The following is a 17,146-nucleotide window of genomic DNA, read 5'->3' on the forward strand; positions in this document are numbered from 1 at the left end:
AAACAGATGAAAATGGAGAAATTTTAGGAATGGAAAGTGCTGGGGTTTTTTTTTAATGGGGAAAACACTTTGGAGGTGCCTTGAATTTTGCTGGGAAATATAGGCTCGGTTTTTTGAGGGGTGCAGCTGGAATGTCACATAGCCATGGATCAGTGCAGGGCAAGCTTGAGCTTCCATCAGGACAGGAATTCAGCTCCTGGGCACTTCCAGCACTGTTCCAGGGGCAGGGTGGGATCAGGAGCAGCCAGGGAGTCCCCAGAATAATGAAGAACCACTTCCAACCCTTCCTCTTCATCCTGGCTCTCCAGACACATTCCCAAAGGAGATGTAGGGCACATGGGATGTTTCTTCCAAGGCTGGCAGGGAATCCCAATAGCTGGATGAAGCTGGGGAAGGGAGATGGAGAGAGCAGAAATCAGAGACACTGATGTTAGCTCGTGATGAGAGAGATAAAGACATAAGCTTGGAGCAATCCCATTGCCCAGGGGGGGAAAAAAAACGGATTTTTGTCAGCTCTTGCTCCTTCCCATAAGGGAAACAGGTCTGCTTGCAAAGGAAAAAGGGAGGTGAGGAAAGAGTTCCCATAGTGTGGAAATAGGGCTGAGCAGAGGAGGGATCACAGCAGGGCCCTATGAAGCTGTCTGCCATGTGGTCATTAGAGGTGGCTTCTGTCCCCTGGTGTCACCAGGGCTGCTGGAGCAGTGGAGCAGGAGGGCCCCAGGGTTTCCTGGCAGCCCTTCAAAGCTGCAGCCCTGAGCTGTGCCCTCAGGCAGCTCTGGCAGGGACAGGGACAGCAGATAAAGGAGCACAAGGGCCCTGTCAGAGCTGCTCTAATGCTGGTCTGCACATCCTGCCCCCAGGGAGGAGAGCTGGGGGTGCACTCAGGTGATCCTGGATCCTTCTGCTGCTCCCTGGCCTGGCTGGAGCAGGTCCTGCCCTGGCCCTGCCTCCTGGCTGTCCTTAGCATCCCCTGTCCCCACCAGAAGCTGCTGCTGCTGCTTTAGTCCTGCTGGCACCACCGTGGTCCTGCTGCTGGGAGACTGGGAACCATGAAATCACTGACTGGTCTGGGTTGGAAGGGACCTTGAAGATCCTCTTTCCTTGGGCAGAGACACCTTCCACTGTCCCAGGTGGCTCCAAGCCCTGTCCAGCCTGGCCTTGGACACTTCCAGGGATCCAGGGGCAGCCACAGCTTCTCTGGGCACCCTGTGCCAGGGCTTCACCACCATCACAGGGAAGAATTCCTTCCCAAAATCCCACCTAATGCTGCCCTCTGGCAGTGTGCAGCCATTCCCCATGTCCTGTCCCTCCATCCCTTGTCCCCAGTCCCTCTCCAGCTCTCCTGGAGCTCCTTTAGGCACTGGAAGGGGCTCTGAGCTCTCTCTCTGGAGCCTTCTCCTCCCCAGGCTGAGCACTCCCAGCTGTCCCAGCTTTGCTCCAAAGCAGAGGAGATCCAGCCCTCAGAGCATCTTTGTGACTTGTTTGAGCAGGTCCAAGTCCTTCTTTTTCCTGATGTCCTTTCATACTCAACCACTGCTGATAATTTTTAAAGTAACAAAAGAATCACCTATGCTGGTTAAAGCACACCAGAGACAAAGTGTAAAGCAGAGAGGGGTGGGGATGTCTGGGGCTGCATCTCTCCTGCTGGAACCAGGCTGGTTTTTCCTGGGCTGCTGGTGGCTCTGGGTTTCCAGGAGGTTGTGACTGAAGGATTGGCTCCAGGATGTCATGTGGTGCCCAGCAAGGCTGGGTATGGGGTGGGGACCAGTCCATCCTGCTGGGAGCATTCTCCCTCCCTCTCATCCACATCATGTTCATACAAGCAAAGGAGGGGATGCTTTAAAAGCAAAAGAGTTGGATCAGTGTAGGGAGGACACATGGGGAATGCACAATTCCAATTGCAGCCTTGATCCCAGACTGGACTGGGAGGCTGGCAGTAAAACAGGGGCTGAGATCACCCAGTTATCCTTAAAAACCAGCTCAGGCAGCCCCTGCTTGGCACTGATCAGTATCAGAGTGAGCTGCAAAACTTGAAATGCAGCAGAAGGGAAAGAAATCTACAGGTGGGGGAAAATCCTTTTCTCTAAAATAGAAAAACAAGCCAAAAAAAAAAGGGGAAAAAAAAAAAGCAGCTGTTCTTTTTTCAGTCTATCTCTAGCCCAAGGTCTTGCCGAAGGGATGGAAAACCATTTCAAAAGGTGGAAGAAAAAGTGTTCCTTTCATCAAGGATGGTAACAGAGCAGGCTGCAAACTCAGAGCATGTGTTTTGTTTGATATTAAAGCACGTTTGGGGCAAAAGAGACTTTCCTGAGAGAATGTGGAGTGGTTTAATGAAGGAATGTTTGCTCCAGCAGGGAGGAGGTTCTCCCAGGGCTGCAGGAAGGGGGCACTGGGACCTCCAGGGATGGGGCAGCCACAGCTCCTCTGTGCCCAGGGAGGAATTTCTTCCCAATAACCCATCTGAACTGACTCCTTTTCAGCTCTTTTTTAATATAGTGTGTGGACTTAGAAAGCATGACAAAAATGGCAGAAAAAAAAAATCCCAAAGCAAAGAAAGAAGTTGCAGCACTCAATAATTACCTTTATTTCTTTTTTCCTTTATCTTTTTTTCCCCAGCTTCTCTCCTTGAATTTTCTGATTTGACTGGAGATATCTGAACTCTTGGGAGCAGCACTGTGATTTTTTTTCCCCTTCTTTTTTCCCCTGAGGTGCTGCTTGTCTCTTTGCCCAGTGATGTTAATGGATTGCTCTCCACCCTTTGGATGCAGCGTGGAAGCTGTAGGAGCTCTTGGCAGGGATAATTTATTTCAAGGATAGCCCTGAACCCCAGAATGAGAAAATCTGAGCTCCAAAATGATGGCCTGAGTAAAATTGCAGCTGTAATGCCAAGCCTGCTGTTCTCCCCACCCCCTCCACCCTGATAGATGTGCTGGGTCAATGGAATACTATCCCTTAAAAAATTCAGGCACTTCATGTGGCACCACTTTGAAATCTTTGGGGGGAAGGAATTGGGACACTCATGAGATTTGGCTCATCCTGTCCAAAATTACTGCTACAAGGGTAGCCTCTCTGGTATTTTAGGAAATGTTACCCTGGAATGGATCCCTGGAAGAGGAGCCCATTGTCACACAAGGCACGAGGCCTCTGCCATGGAGAATCAAGGGAGCAATCCTACTCTTCCCATGCCAGGTTGATTCTATGGAAGTGCTGCTGCCCAAACCTTCCCACCCTGCTCTGTACGTGGCAGAGGCACAATGGGCTGGAGCCACGGAGACACCTGGGGCTGGAATGTGATTTGTGGGAGATCTGGAGATGTGGTTTTGCATCTCAAGTAATTTTTGATGGCAGTTATACCGTTCTGCTGTGGAATAGCTCCTCTCCTCATGCCTCCGTGCCCAGGGAGCCTTGCACTTCCATGGATGAGTGTAAACTCTTCCCTGACTGGGAGCAAGTCTGGAGCTGTTCCTGGATTTCCTGCTGGAGGAAACCCCGCTGCCTACTGATGTGATTAATGGTGCTAAGCCCTGAATTTGAGGAACAGCTGTTGCCATGATCAGACCTCCAATGAGGTGCCAAAGAGCAACGAAGCAGGGAAGCTCCCAGATCCGGGGAGGCCTGGAAACAGGGAATGGTTCCTGGTTCCTGTTGTGCAGCCCCAGGGCGTAAACCCAGAAAAACTCTTCAATAGAACAGCACAGGCCAGGAGTGGAGATTTTCCTGGTGAATGACCAGGACCCATCAGTGCCACAGCAGTTGTAGCTCCAAATTCCTCCCTGGCACAGCATTTCCCGGGAAGCTGTGCACAACCAAAGGTGTTCAGCAGAAAAACCCAGCTGTTGTTTCTGCTCCTGGATGGGAATGCTGTGAGCTGTCATCTTGGCTTTCTCTCTTTTATTATTTAAAAGACAGAGAACAAATAAGAGAAAATGAACTGCAAATAATGACTAACAGCACTTCCAGCCCAAATATTTGCTCGCATAATCATGTGGAAACTTTGAAGTCTTGCGGAGGATTCCGGCGCTGTTCCTGATCCAGCTTTGGCCCAAACACAGTCAGGATGCTCCTCTCCCAATGTCAGTGCTAGGCACTGAGAGCTGTACTCAGGACTTCCCATCCCCTCCTGGTCCTCAGAGGATTGGGGTGACAGAAAAGTTGTGGAAACCCAAGGTGTGGTAGTGAATATCCTCTCTGGGATCTTCCTGCAGCCCCAGGCAGCTGTGTCCCTCTTGGACATATTTCCAGCATCTCTGCTGTCAAACAGGGCTGCTTGGGTGTGTTTGTGGTGCTCAAGTTTGAGATTAAACCAACATTACCCAACCTGTTCTTTCTTTTTTTTTTTTTTTTTTTTTTTTTTCCTTTTTTCCTTCCCAGTTTGAACACTGGAGGCTGAACCTGATTTTCTCCCAGCCATGGAGGACTGAGCAGAGACATTCTGGCCACTTGGCTTCGCCAGCAAAACAGCACAGAATCTCTGACATCCTTGCAGTGTCAGGTGTTTTAGAACCCCTGGAAGCATAGGGGCTGTAGCCCATGGTTAGGGGAGGTCTCCAATGGAGGTGTTGCAGCCGGACCCGTAACCTGGTCTGAGATTTCCAACTGTTTGACCTTGGGTTTCAGGAGACCAGAGGAGCCACCCAAGGTGTGGACTTTGACCTGGTGTTTTAAGCACTGTAGAATTACAGAATATCCCGAGCCAGGCCCACAAGGATCATCAAATCCAACTCCTGACCCTGCACAGACATCCCACCCATTCCACCCTGTGGCTAAGAGCATTCCCCAAATATTCCTGTTCCAGTGCCCAGCATCCTCCCAGGGCTCATTCTGAACTTCCAGGAGGGCCAAGCCTGAAGCAGAAGCATTTGTGTCCCTTTCCACTGAATATAATTAATGATTTCACTCCTTGTAATTAAGGAAGGGCAATTAAGAGTGATACAGGAAGCAAGGCAGCATTTGGCATTTCCAGAAAAACATAAACCTGGGATTTAGGCTTTAATTCCAGCAGCGGCCAGACCTTTTGTGGCCATTAAAATATCAGGAGAAACTGTCGAATGCTGGGTGCTGGTGATTTATGATCAAATCTAACACGCAGGTAGCAGGTGGCATTTCCACACTTCCTGCAGGGAATTTATCCCAAAACGTCAAATTAGATTATCTGTCTCCTTCCATTGGAAAAAAATGTGTGAGAAAAGCACTGGTGGAAGAGGAGGAAGGAGGGGGAGAATGTTTGCTCTATTTTAAAATTATTATTTCAGCTTACAAGTGTTGAGGTGGCTGCAAAAATTCAGAGGTGTAAAAACCCAGAGTAACAGGGAAATGTCACTTTCTCCTTGTTGGCACCATTTTCTCTCTGTCTCCCAACTCTTGCCCTTTGGAGAACACACTTCGTAGACAAAATTCTTGAAACCTGTAAAACATTAGGATGAATTCTTTGGCTTTTTTTCTTTCCCAATATGTAGTTTTGCAATGAGAAAAATCCTCGTATATTATTCTAAGTTAATACTTACAAAGAAAGAAATACATTGTGATTGTGGGGTTTTTTCCCACTGATATTTTCCCTCAAAAGACATTAAGCCTGTCCTGACTTTACAGGTTTGGAAACCTTGCCTTCAGCTTTATTGCCAAATCCTCTTGGAAATTAATGGGATGCAGAGTAAATCCAGCTATTCCCACTCCCAAAAAGGATGAACTCTGCTTGCTAGAATCCTGATGATGACAATGATGACTGATTGATTGATTGATTGTTACTTATTATTATTGCACTGATCCTGGTGGTACCCTTAGGCTGGGGAAAGCCTTTTCTTTTATTTCCCCCACCAGTCCTAATAAATTATTTTCACTGCTGTGGGGTCATCCCAACAGAGCTGTGCTGATGTGCTGCTGTCCTGGCCTTTCTCCAGCATTCCCAGGAGGATTGTTGGTGTCTATATCTTCCTACCACCTCTGTTCCTTGGAGCAGAGGATGGTTTATCTCCTGTTTTAAAGAGCTTTGCCATATTCCAGCCCTTCCCTAAATCTCTGGTGCCTGTGAATGAGATTTGTTCTGTATTGGAGCTGAGCTGACAGATGGGCAAGGACAATGTCCTGGATTTTGGGATAGCTGGAGTGGGGGAATAATTCTTGTGGGACCTTTTCTGCTTGGTGAGCATTTTCAGAGCATCTCTAGAAGTGCAAGCCTCTCTTGCCTCTTGTTTTCCCCTTGTAAATCCTGCCTGAGGAGGCATTTCAGCTCCAACTTTCAGCTTCCTTTGACCTGAGCAGCTTGGGGCAAACCTGGGATCAAACCTGGGAAGTGAAAGGGGTTTATTACCAAAATAAATTTAATTGAGAGATTTTGGTGACAATAACCAAGTACTTTTCAAAGTGATTGTGCTTGATAGCAGAGTGGCCCCAGCTGAAGGTTTTGAGGATAAACCTGAGAAATATGGCAGGGTTTGACCACCAGGTCCCTCTCAGCTTGTTCCAGAGGTGGAACAGATCCACCCGGCCTGGAAAATGCCATCAGCAAAGCAGGGCTTTCTTTGAGCTTTGCATCTCCCTTGAGGAAGGAGGGAGGTTTCCAAAGACTTCCCAAACTGCTCCAGGTGAAGCTTCCCATCTTCAGACACTGTGTTGCATCCTGGGACATCCAGTGGTGGTTTGGCTTCCAAGTCAACTTTACCTTCAACTGCCACTTGTCTGATTTAACCCAGCTCCCCGCTCTGCCTTGCCTTGAGGATCCTGGTGGGATGTGAGTGGTGTGTCAGCTGGGACACATCCTATTTCCTAGGGACATCCCAGGAATGGGCTCCTCCTGGCAAAAAGGGCTCGCCATGAGCAAGCAAACAAACCATCAGGAGCCTCATGAACAGTGGGGTTACACCTCACGAGTCAGGTGATCCCTCCCTTCCTCCCCTTCCATCTTTCCATCCTCTCCTTCCCTCCCACCCCACGCCCCTTCCCTCACCTCCCCCGTTCCGCGGCAAATTCCCGCTTTTGCAGGAGCCTTTCATCACTGCCACTTTTCCCGCTAGCCCCTGATCCGTGTGAAGGAACGAGGATGTCACTTGTTGGGGGCCGGGGAGGGGACCCTGGTGGCAGATGGCAGCAGGGCTGAGCCGGGGCTCATCCATCACCGGCATGACGGAGTGGGGCAGCCGCTGCCGCTTCCCAAAGGATCGGCATTCCAAGGGTGAGCCCAGCCAGGTAATTGCTGGAGAACAGGAGGCATTTTTCACCACTGACACGGAGGAGGGGGACAGGGCTGGGCTGTGCTAATACCACGGTGAAGGATGAATTCATCATGGGTTCTCCTTTTTTCCTTTTTTTTAATCCATCCTGCTTTGATTGACGCTGAATTATTCCCAAATGCCAAGCATCTGGTGAGTCTACAGCAGAAACCTTTCCAGCTGCTGAGGCGCCGGGAAGCAGCCAGGCTGTGCCAAGATCCTGCTGCTCTTGTCATTGTCGTCCTCATCACTGAAGTCAAAGGGTCACAAAATTTCCACCCCCATCTTCCAGGGGTTGTGGTTTGGGTTGTGGTGCTGCAGCAACATTCCCTTGTGTGAGATCCAAAATGTGCAAACAGAGATGTGGGAAGTGAGGAGCCCATTTCCCACTTTCCAGTCCCTACTTCCAGCAGGAACAGACACCTGTGCCAGAGTTTCACTCCTGCCAGATCCCAGCCAGGAAACCTGCAGAGGCTTTGTGGTTTAGGACCTCATGCAGGTGGCAGTCCCACAGGATGGAATTGCAGTGACATTGCTCCCAGGATTTTTGGTGCTCATGCTGCTCTGGAGTACTCAAGTTTGTTGTGGTTGTGCTTGGATGCCACCCAGGGCTGTCACTTAGACAAAAATAACACCAAAAATGTTTACCAGGCACTGCCTCGTGGGCTCGGTGTAAACTTAGAGGAGACCCCGATGTGAGGAAAGAAAAAAAGAGGGAAATTGATCAAGGAAGGAAAAAAAAAAAATCATCTGTTCCCCTCTATTTTTAGTTTTAGACATTTGCAGAATCCAGCCAGTTCTGAAGCTGATTTCTAAATTTATTCCGTCCTTTTTTAGAGAACTTTCTGCATTTTCTCCCCCTAATTTAAGTCTCTTTTCAAGTATTTTTAAAAGTGGCAGTCGAGGCCAGCTTTGCCTATTGAAGTTATCTCACATTTGTCTTTAGGAAAGAGCTAATAAATCAAGGCATTATCACGGGAATTGGCAGGACTATCCAAATCTTTATGCAGCAAAATTCAGTCCTATGTTTCAGCTGTGATTTGCAAACAAATCCTAAATGCTGCCATCCTCCCCAGAATCACCCTCTGTTGAGAAGCAGTTCTTGGATGGTGTTGAGCAGGAATTAAAAGACTTTAATTCCTCATATCCCCCTGGTCTGCCACAAGTCATTCCCACAGCATAGTACCATTGAAAGGTTTGGGTTGGAAGGGACCTTAAAGATCATCTTTTTCCAGCCCTGTTCCACCGCCATTCCCCTAATATCAGCCATTCAGAATTGAGGCTTTAGGGCTAAATTCACTGAAGTCAGTGGCTCCCTTGCATTCCAGAGCAGCACTTGTTTCTGCTGTCATTTCATCAGGGTGCTCCATTTCCTCGTGACCACGTTCAGGGACACGCATCCCCTCAGTATTCATTCTCCCTCCTCATGTTTTCCAAGCAATCTCCTCTGTTTTCCTTTGCTCCCTGCCCCTGCAGTTCTCAGTTTACTCTGCCTGAATCCATTCTGGCCGAGGCAGGAGGAGCTATTCCCTTCTGTCAACACTGACAGAGCAGAACCGATTCCACTCGCTCCATTCCCACTCCTGCTTCTCCCAAGATGGCAGTTATTCATTCACAGGGTAGAGAGACAACTGTATTCCTTCCTCTTCCTACTTATGGAATATTTTGACATTTCCCCATGTCTGTTTTGATTCAGTCCCATCTTTAAATAAATATCTGCCTTTCTCATGGGAAGAATTCCAGGAGCTTCTACCCTGGATGCATCTTTCCAGCTGAGTTGTCTCTGTCGGGTTGTTGAAGAAACAGGGAGAGGTTTGGGGGGATTTTTCTGGGGGGTTTAGGCAGAGCCACACCAGGGCAGCATTCCAGAGGTTTGCACTCCCCATCCTCTGTGTTTGGTTATCATCTAGCCAAAGACTTTCAGTGTTCAGGTCAAAAACAGAACAATTTTCCAAAGCGGGGACAGGGTGGAATTCCTGGGTTTAATGGAATACTCTGCTAGGAAGCAACAGCGGGAGGATTTTTCCAGCCATGAATAAAAGCAATTCCCAGACTTGGGGAAAGGGAGTTTTTCTGGCTGTCCTTCTCAGCACTGTGGGTTTGGAGTTTGGGAATTCCTGGATATTGCTCATGAGGTGGTTGGCTTCTCCTGAGCAGGAGAGGGCTCTGCTTTTCCTTCAGCCCAGGCTTTGGCATCTCCTGGATCCCTGGAGGGATTTCCAAGGCCCATTTAAAGTACAGAGAGCAGAAAAGTGTCACTCATTGTCTCATCCAGGATGTCCTGTGAAAGCCAACCCAGCTGCCAGGTGGAAACCCGCTGGTGCTGTCTTCCCTTCCCACATTTCCAGGCAAGGCGTCCTGCAGAGAAGCAGAGCATCCACGGTGACAATTTGCGACAGGCTGTGATTTGTTGTAAAAAAAAACAAATACCCTTAAATGCCTCAAAAGGCTGGATCACAGACATCCTGTGGGATGTGGCCCTGTGGCAGTGGGGCTGTCACTGCTGGTGGTTACTGCTGCAGGGCAATGTCCAAGGAGGAAGTTAGGAATACCCAAAATTACACATCTCAAGGGACATCCAGCTCCAGGTGGCACCTGCAAAGCCCGGTGGGATGTTCCCTCCCTCTCGTTCATGCACTTCCCTGCCTTGGGCCACATGGGAAGTGCCGGTGCTGCCTGGAGCCATGACAATTCCCACCTCCCCAGGAGCTCCTCGCACCTTCTCAACACCTCATCAGCCAAGCCACGGGTGTCCTCCCATCCCTCCGGCCTGGGGGATGCATTCCCGCTTCCCTCGGGAAGGCTGGGTCTGTGCAGATGGGCTTTCATTCGCCTTGAAACCTGAGTCAGACTGGTCTCCGCAGAGCCACGGGTCTGTACCCCACCTGGGGAGCTTCCCAGTGTTTCAAACCCTCAGGAAAATGAAATTATCAGGGGCTTTGCAGCAGGTTGTGGTCAGCAGCCCTGATGGTGCCGTGTATTTTGGGTTGTCTATTAAATACCTGAATTTTAGCTAAAAATTCTGCTTTAATTAGGTCTGTAAAGGTCTTTGAGCTTTCCCTGAAGCATCTGGCTGGGACTGGGTGGAGTTCTCCAGGCTCTTTCCAACACTCATGGGGAGCACAGAGCAGAAAAGAAAATGTTTTATGCATATTGACAAACAACCCTGTTAGAAATTCATCTTGGTACTTCCTAGGTGTCAGCACTCCTTATATTTAAAAGGAAAAAGTCATCCTTTCCCTCATTTGAACATTGTTTTTGCCCTATTTTCTTGCAAATTTTTATTTGAGGAAGGGTTGGATGGGTTTGAGGGAGCACATCTGGTTTGGGGTATCCAGACTGCTGAGGGATGCTCTTGGAGCAGTTTGTAAGTGCACACACCCAAAAATAAACCTTAGTGTGGGTTAGTCCATGGCATTCCCAAGCCATTCCCAGCTCACACTGCTCATGGCTGGCTGTCCAAGCTGTGCAGGAGGACACAGGGGCCAGCTCATGCCTTTTCCTCCCCTTCCCTTGCTGGAAGGAGCAGATTCCCAGTGGAGAGGAAGGTCTGGAAGAGGGGATGGGCACCTCTGGGGTGTGCAGGGTGTGAGGTGCACTCAGCCCCCTCCACCCAACCAGCAGTACCTTGGCTCCAAAGGGGGCCACAAATTCCTTTAGGAAGCCCCCAAAAGGGGGAGAAAGACCCAGAGAACATTGGTGCTTGAGATTCTGGATCCCCACTACTGTGATTAACGCAGGAACAGCAGTGGCTTTTCCCAGATTCATTTCTCAAGGAGCAAAGATCCCTGTGGGTTCAAGGAGTCTCATGCACACCCTTCCCCCTGTGTCCAATCTGACCACCAGCCAACCACTTTGGCCCACAATTTTGGCCATCTAGGTGAGCCCTCATGGGCTCTGCTGGGCAGCATGGCCAGGATCTCCCCTTGAGATGGGAAATTCCTGGTTGTTCCTTGAGGCTGAGAGATCTCTCTGGTAATGACAGATCTTTGGATGAGTCTAATTCCAGTCCTCTCCACTTTGCAGCTGACTGCACACCAGTGACTCTCCCCTGGAGATGGAACACCTCTCAAGGTTCCCTGCCTGGACTGAGAAGCCCTTCCTTACCCCAGGCAAGGAGATTCTGTACTCCCAGATCCATGGTAAGCTGCTCGTAGCAGGTGACTCAACACCACAGAAATCCACATAGTTAATTCCTGTAGACCCAAACTCTTGTCCAAGTCTGGAACTAAGGTCAGGCTTAGCCATGTTTTAGCTCCATCAGGAGTTTAGAAAGTCAGGGGTTGTACTCAGACCCCCACAGCTCAGTGGGAGGGTCTTTTTACCCTTTTGCATCTTCAGACTCTGTGTAACTCATTTCCACATCAATTTTCCCTTGCATCCATGTAACGGAGCAATTTTGTCATTGCACTTTGTCGTATTTTTATAAATCCATCTCTAAAGTATTTTTGCTAATGATGGTGATTCTTTGAGCAGCCCTAAACCCCTCACTGATGACAGAGGGAGGGCTGGTCCTTCCCTCTCCCCCCCAAACAACCCAAGCCAAGCCAGCAGGAAGGAACAGCTTTAGCTGGAAACATCCCCAGCTCTGCTGTGCCCAGCAGTGCCATGGTCACTAATCCCAGGGGAGCTCGTGCAACAAATAACAGGTTCCTTCTCTTTTTTTCCTTTTTAGCTGGAAACTTAGGAGCAACAGGTCGGTGTTTCTCCTCACATATGCCTCCCATCGTTGCCTTTTGTTGTTTTGGCTGCAGCTTTCCTCGCAGGGCCCCGCGAGCTCACCGAGCAGCAGATGGCCTCCTCCTTGCTTCATTTCCAGCCCTCAGTTTTTCCCACACTAAACCAGACTTTTTCAGGCACTACTAATCCCCTGTGCCTGTCACTGCTGGAGAAAAGCATTAATAACTCCAGTTATCCTGGAAATATCTGTCACCCACATTTGTTTTGCGTTTCCCTTTGGGTAATCACGCTCCAGATCTAATTACTGCCGAAATTTCTTTTGCTGCCATGAGCAGCGTGGTTTGGGTTCCCTCCCCGGCTGGGTGGAAGTTTGGCTCTGCCGATGGGGGGAGACCTGAGCTGATTTACACCAGCTGAGGAGGCGCTGCTCCCTCCTCACCCCGCGTGTGGCTCGGGGCTGTGGGGATGGCGGTGATGGATGGCCCCAAAAACCACGGGGGCTGTGCTCTTGCAGTGTGGGGAAGCCCAGGAAAAGCTGGGACAGACTTTGGTTGTGTTAAGGAAATTAATCCACCATCACCAGAGGTTTATGTCCAAAAAGGGGACAGAGGAGTCCTTTGACTTTATTCCCCTGGGATCTCTCAGATTTTTGGAGGACGCAGCCTCCTTTTTATCCCAATTTCCCAGCCTCATTTCCCTTCTCTCCTTCCCCATTGGCTGAGGTACTTGAGAGGTTTGGAATTCCCAAAACACCTGATACCAAAGATTTCCCTCTAATGTATAACCCTCCCTTTAAATTTTTAATTCTTATGGAATTTAGGGGTTTTTCTTCCCCATCGTTTCCTTCATCTTTCAATGTCTAATTTAATTTATCAGCAAACCTAAAGTTTATTTGTAAAAGCAGGTATCTTTTTCCATTCATCAATCAGTGGAATCCTTCCCATTGTTTCTTTTATCCCCCAGTGCAAGTTTTACCTACCAGCAGACCCACAGATGGTTTGTAAAGACAAATCCGCTACTCTCAGTTGGGATGGGTGAATTTAGGATGAATTGCTGGGAGAGTAAAGAGAAAGGAGAAAAAAAAAAAGGTTTTCATCCTCTCCTCTGGCAAGGAGCCAGAGCCACTCCTGTGACAGCAGTGGCGGCTCCTGTGACATGGGTTCGGTGACACGGGGCGGGGGCGTCTCCCATTGTCACACACATCAGCGAGGCTGGCACTTGGGAGCCACCGTGACAAGGACAGAGCCAGAGCTGGCGGGGTTTTCCTCCTCCTCCTCCTCCTGGGCTGCTTCCCATCAGGGCTGAGCTTTGGGGATGCACAGGAGAGCAGATGGCAAACCCCCGAGTCCCCGAGGGAAGGAGCACCGGCTGCCCGGCGGCTCCCCCGCCTTCCCGCAGGTTTCCAGTCAGGTTTCATGGATCAGCAGTGACACACGGCGAGGAGACAGCCTCCCCCACCTGCCACCAGCAGGGACTGGTGGCACCATCCCGTGGGAGCATCCTGGTACCCACAGCTCGGGAACAGCCAGCGCTGGGGGAACTGGTCAGACCGGGAGAAGGAAACCTCACCCTAAACCTCTGAATAAAGGGGTGGAAAGGATGGAAGTCACTGGGGCTGGGATAAGGGGAACACGGGGATCAAGCAGGGAAGGAGGGAGCAGGGCTGGGAAGGTGGCAGGGCCAGGATGGCTCTGGTTTTATCCATAATTCACTCATACAGCTGGGGCAGGATGGGCTCAGGAGCAGATCAAACAGGAGCAATGGGAATGGCCATGGAAAAGCCCATGGCACCAGGATAAGCACAGGCTGTGGTTCCTAACAGAGGGAAGTGGGGCAAGGAGCACACCCATGAGCAAAAGCCCCCAGTTATCCCACGGGGAGCAGGACTGATGGCATCGTGTGACCCTCCAAGGGCCTCAGGCACAGGACACCAACCCCAGCACTGGGGCTGGAAGTCTGCAACAAGAACCTCAAACAATCTTAAATCAATGGATTTGGGATCTTTCCTGGCTTAGCTTTAGCAGCTGAGGCCTTGGAAAAGAATTGATGTCCTGGACAAAGCTCAACCAATCATTTCCACCTACAGAGAGGCAGAAGAAATTGATATGTTAACCACAAGAAGGAAGAGGGAAGGATTGGGTTTTGCTCGGTTTGCTCCCCAGCAGTATCCTGGACATGAATGGAGAGAAAGGGGCTGTTAAAAAATGCAAGGAATGGGGAAACAAAGGAGAGACAAGATGTCTTTTCTTTTTTCCTTAATTAATCTTGGGAGGTGATGACAGCAGAGGATGAGGAATGGGAAGTAAATGCTCTGCTAACAGCCTTTCATAGAGATCCCTGCCTTTGACAAATGAGCTCAAAGCCACAGGCCTGGAACCAGAGCTCTGCCAGCACATCAGGGAGAATCCAGTGGTCAGAGCCTTGGAGCAAAGGGCTGGGAGGGGGAAACCACTCAGATCCACTCTGCCTGCTCGGGACTTGCTCAAGTATTTGCTGTGCTGGTGCCTTTGCTGCACGTCTGAGGGCTACCTCTGCTCCAGCTGCCCCTCCCCTGCCATAGGAGGTGCCTTTAATTGGAATTTTAGCAGCCAGGGCCCACAGATCTGACCAAAACTTCAGTGCTCCACCACTAGTGCTGGATCCAGGATCTATCTTGCACCTTCCATGCTTTTATTTTATTGCTCTGGAAAAATTTCTTGATTGTTTGGTGCTTTTATCCCAGGCTACATCAGAGAGGTCTCACGAGGATAAATATAAGAAAGGCTGGGAATATATTAAAGGTGTGCAGCAACAATTGCAACATTTTGTGGGACAAAACAAGAAAGAAGAAATAGAAGAAGCAAACAGAAGAATGACAATTAAATAGAACAGAATGGAAGAAAAAAGAAGAATAGAATAGAATAGAATAGAATAGAACAGAACAGAATAGAACAGGATATAAAATAAGCAAATAGAATAGAATAGAAATAGAATAGAATAGAAATAGAAATAGAAATAGAAATAGAAATAGAAATAGAAATAGAATAGAATAGAATAGAATAGAATAGAATAGAATAGAATAGAATAGAATAATTAAAAGGCTTTTTCAATGCATTAATCCTACATTTGGGAGGGATTGTCTTTTAATTTGGTCATCGTTGTATTTCTGGCATTTTGATTCCAAGACCTGAACAGAATTTTGTGGGGTTTTTTTTGCTTGGATTCTGATTATTCCTCAGCAAATTAGGGCTGGAGCTGGCAGTGATCACCTGAGAGCAGCTGGAGACACGGAGCTGTTATTCCCCTGGGACAATCCCAGCTATAAACTTTATTGCCCTATAAAGAGGAACCTGCAACATCAGAGGCTTTTCAGGGATCAATAAAATCAACGTTAACTAAATTGTCAGCAGCCACTCTCCCCTCCCCCAGCCTGCTCTGCTGTTCTGTTCCAATTAGGCTAAACTGGGACTCTGGATTTTGGGTGGGAGCCAAACTGTCAATTCCATAATCGGTTATGAACAATGTAAGCAATGTCTGCCTAATCTGTAAACGACCAACTCGTCTGAGAGGCTCCTGTAATGATGCTAAAACAACCATTGGCTTGGGAATTATTCATGTCTGGAAGGAGGTGGGGCAGGGGGGGAATTCCCCTTTGGGAACTGTTGATCGTAAAATCCCAGAATGGTTTGGGTTAGAAAAGACTTTAAATATTGTCTTGCTCCACCCCCTGCCACGGCAGGGACACCTTCCACTATGCCAGGTTGCTCCAAGCCCATCCAACCTGGTTCTGGCAGTTTAAGGGGCTTCAAAACCCTCTGCAACCTCTTTTCTTAAGGTAAACAGGGAGAAAATGTGGAGGGGGAAAGGGGGAAATTCAGGGTGGGCTGGATTCCAGGTATTTTTAGGGACACAGCTTGGTGCCTTGTACTCTGTAAATAGGGTGGGGGCAGAGCTGGGGCACCCAGGGGCTGCTTGGCATCAGGTGTGGATGATGTACCTGGGATAAATCATTCATCCATCAGGATGACCAGGAATGTGTCAGCCACTCCAAAAACTGAAATATTCAAGTGGAGGCAGACGAAAATTCCCTGCAGAGAAGGAACTGCAGGACACACACAGCATCCACCACAGCCTGGGCATCATTTACCAGGTGTGAGAAAAGGCTGTGGAATGCAGACATTTCCCAAGGAATGAGAGCTCTGCTGGTGAGGGGCAGAGGGAAACGGGGCAGGAAAACCAAGGAAATCCCACTGAGCCCGAGGTGTCTCCTGTGTCTGCAAACTGAGCAGCAAAACCAGCCTGTGGGAACCATGGGAGCTGCCTGGCACAAGGGTAGGGCCAGAAGCACGGTTTTGGGGGATTTGGGAGGAAATTCCACACTGTGAGAGAGCTGAGGTCTGAGCTCCCACAGAGTCTGTGGCAATGGGAGGGTGAGTTTTTGGGAAGAACACCTGATTATTTCCCCTGCTCACCGCACATGAAGTTCCAGGAGGATTTCCCAGATCCTAAATCCATCATTTTCCCTGGAACACATCTCCAAGGCTCTGCCTGCTCTGATGCCTTTCTTCCTCTCCAGCAGCACAGGTAAGAATAGCAACGATAAAAAATTAAAAGCTACAATAAACATTATTGATGCCATCCCTAACGAGGCAGAGGGAGAGAAGGAAGAGGAGAGGATGCTGAGGTGATAAATATGGTGTGTCAGCCATAAATTACAGCCGTCATTAGGCTCCTACAGTGGGGCCTGACAAATTGTTTTGGGCAAGTACAAGCTGAGCTGCTCCTTCCGGGCTCAGCTATTCCAAGGCTGCACCTTAAAAGAAAAGAAATCAATCCAATCGATTCTGTATCAATCTGAGATACAGCTGGAATTGTGCTGCTATTGCTCCCTGACCTGCTGGACTCCTTGGGAAGGATGAGGGCTGTTTGCAGTGGCACTGGGCTGGATTTGATGGAGAAAGGCTGCAGGGCTTGCTGCAGGTCCCCAGCTGGGTTTGCAGCCTGCCATCACTCTGCTCACTTCTCCCAGTTCCAGGATTTGTGCTTTTTTCCCCTAAAAGATGGGCTTTTCTGTGGTTGGATGGGGATGATGCCCAGCTGGGTCCTTCCAGGACAGCCTCAGCACCCAAATCTGAGGGCCTGGGAGCTGTCTCAGGGGGGGTTGTGGTGATGAGGGGGCAGCAGCTGGTCCTGGAATTCCCAATTCCGACGGCTGGATGCCCATCTGTGACCCCCACCTCCTCCAGAAATTTTGTAATTCCAGAGGATGCCGACCCCTTCTT

This window comes from Haemorhous mexicanus, chromosome 10 (assembly GCF_027477595.1).
Source record: "Haemorhous mexicanus isolate bHaeMex1 chromosome 10, bHaeMex1.pri, whole genome shotgun sequence".
In the NCBI taxonomy this organism is placed as follows: domain Eukaryota; kingdom Metazoa; phylum Chordata; class Aves; order Passeriformes; family Fringillidae; genus Haemorhous; species Haemorhous mexicanus.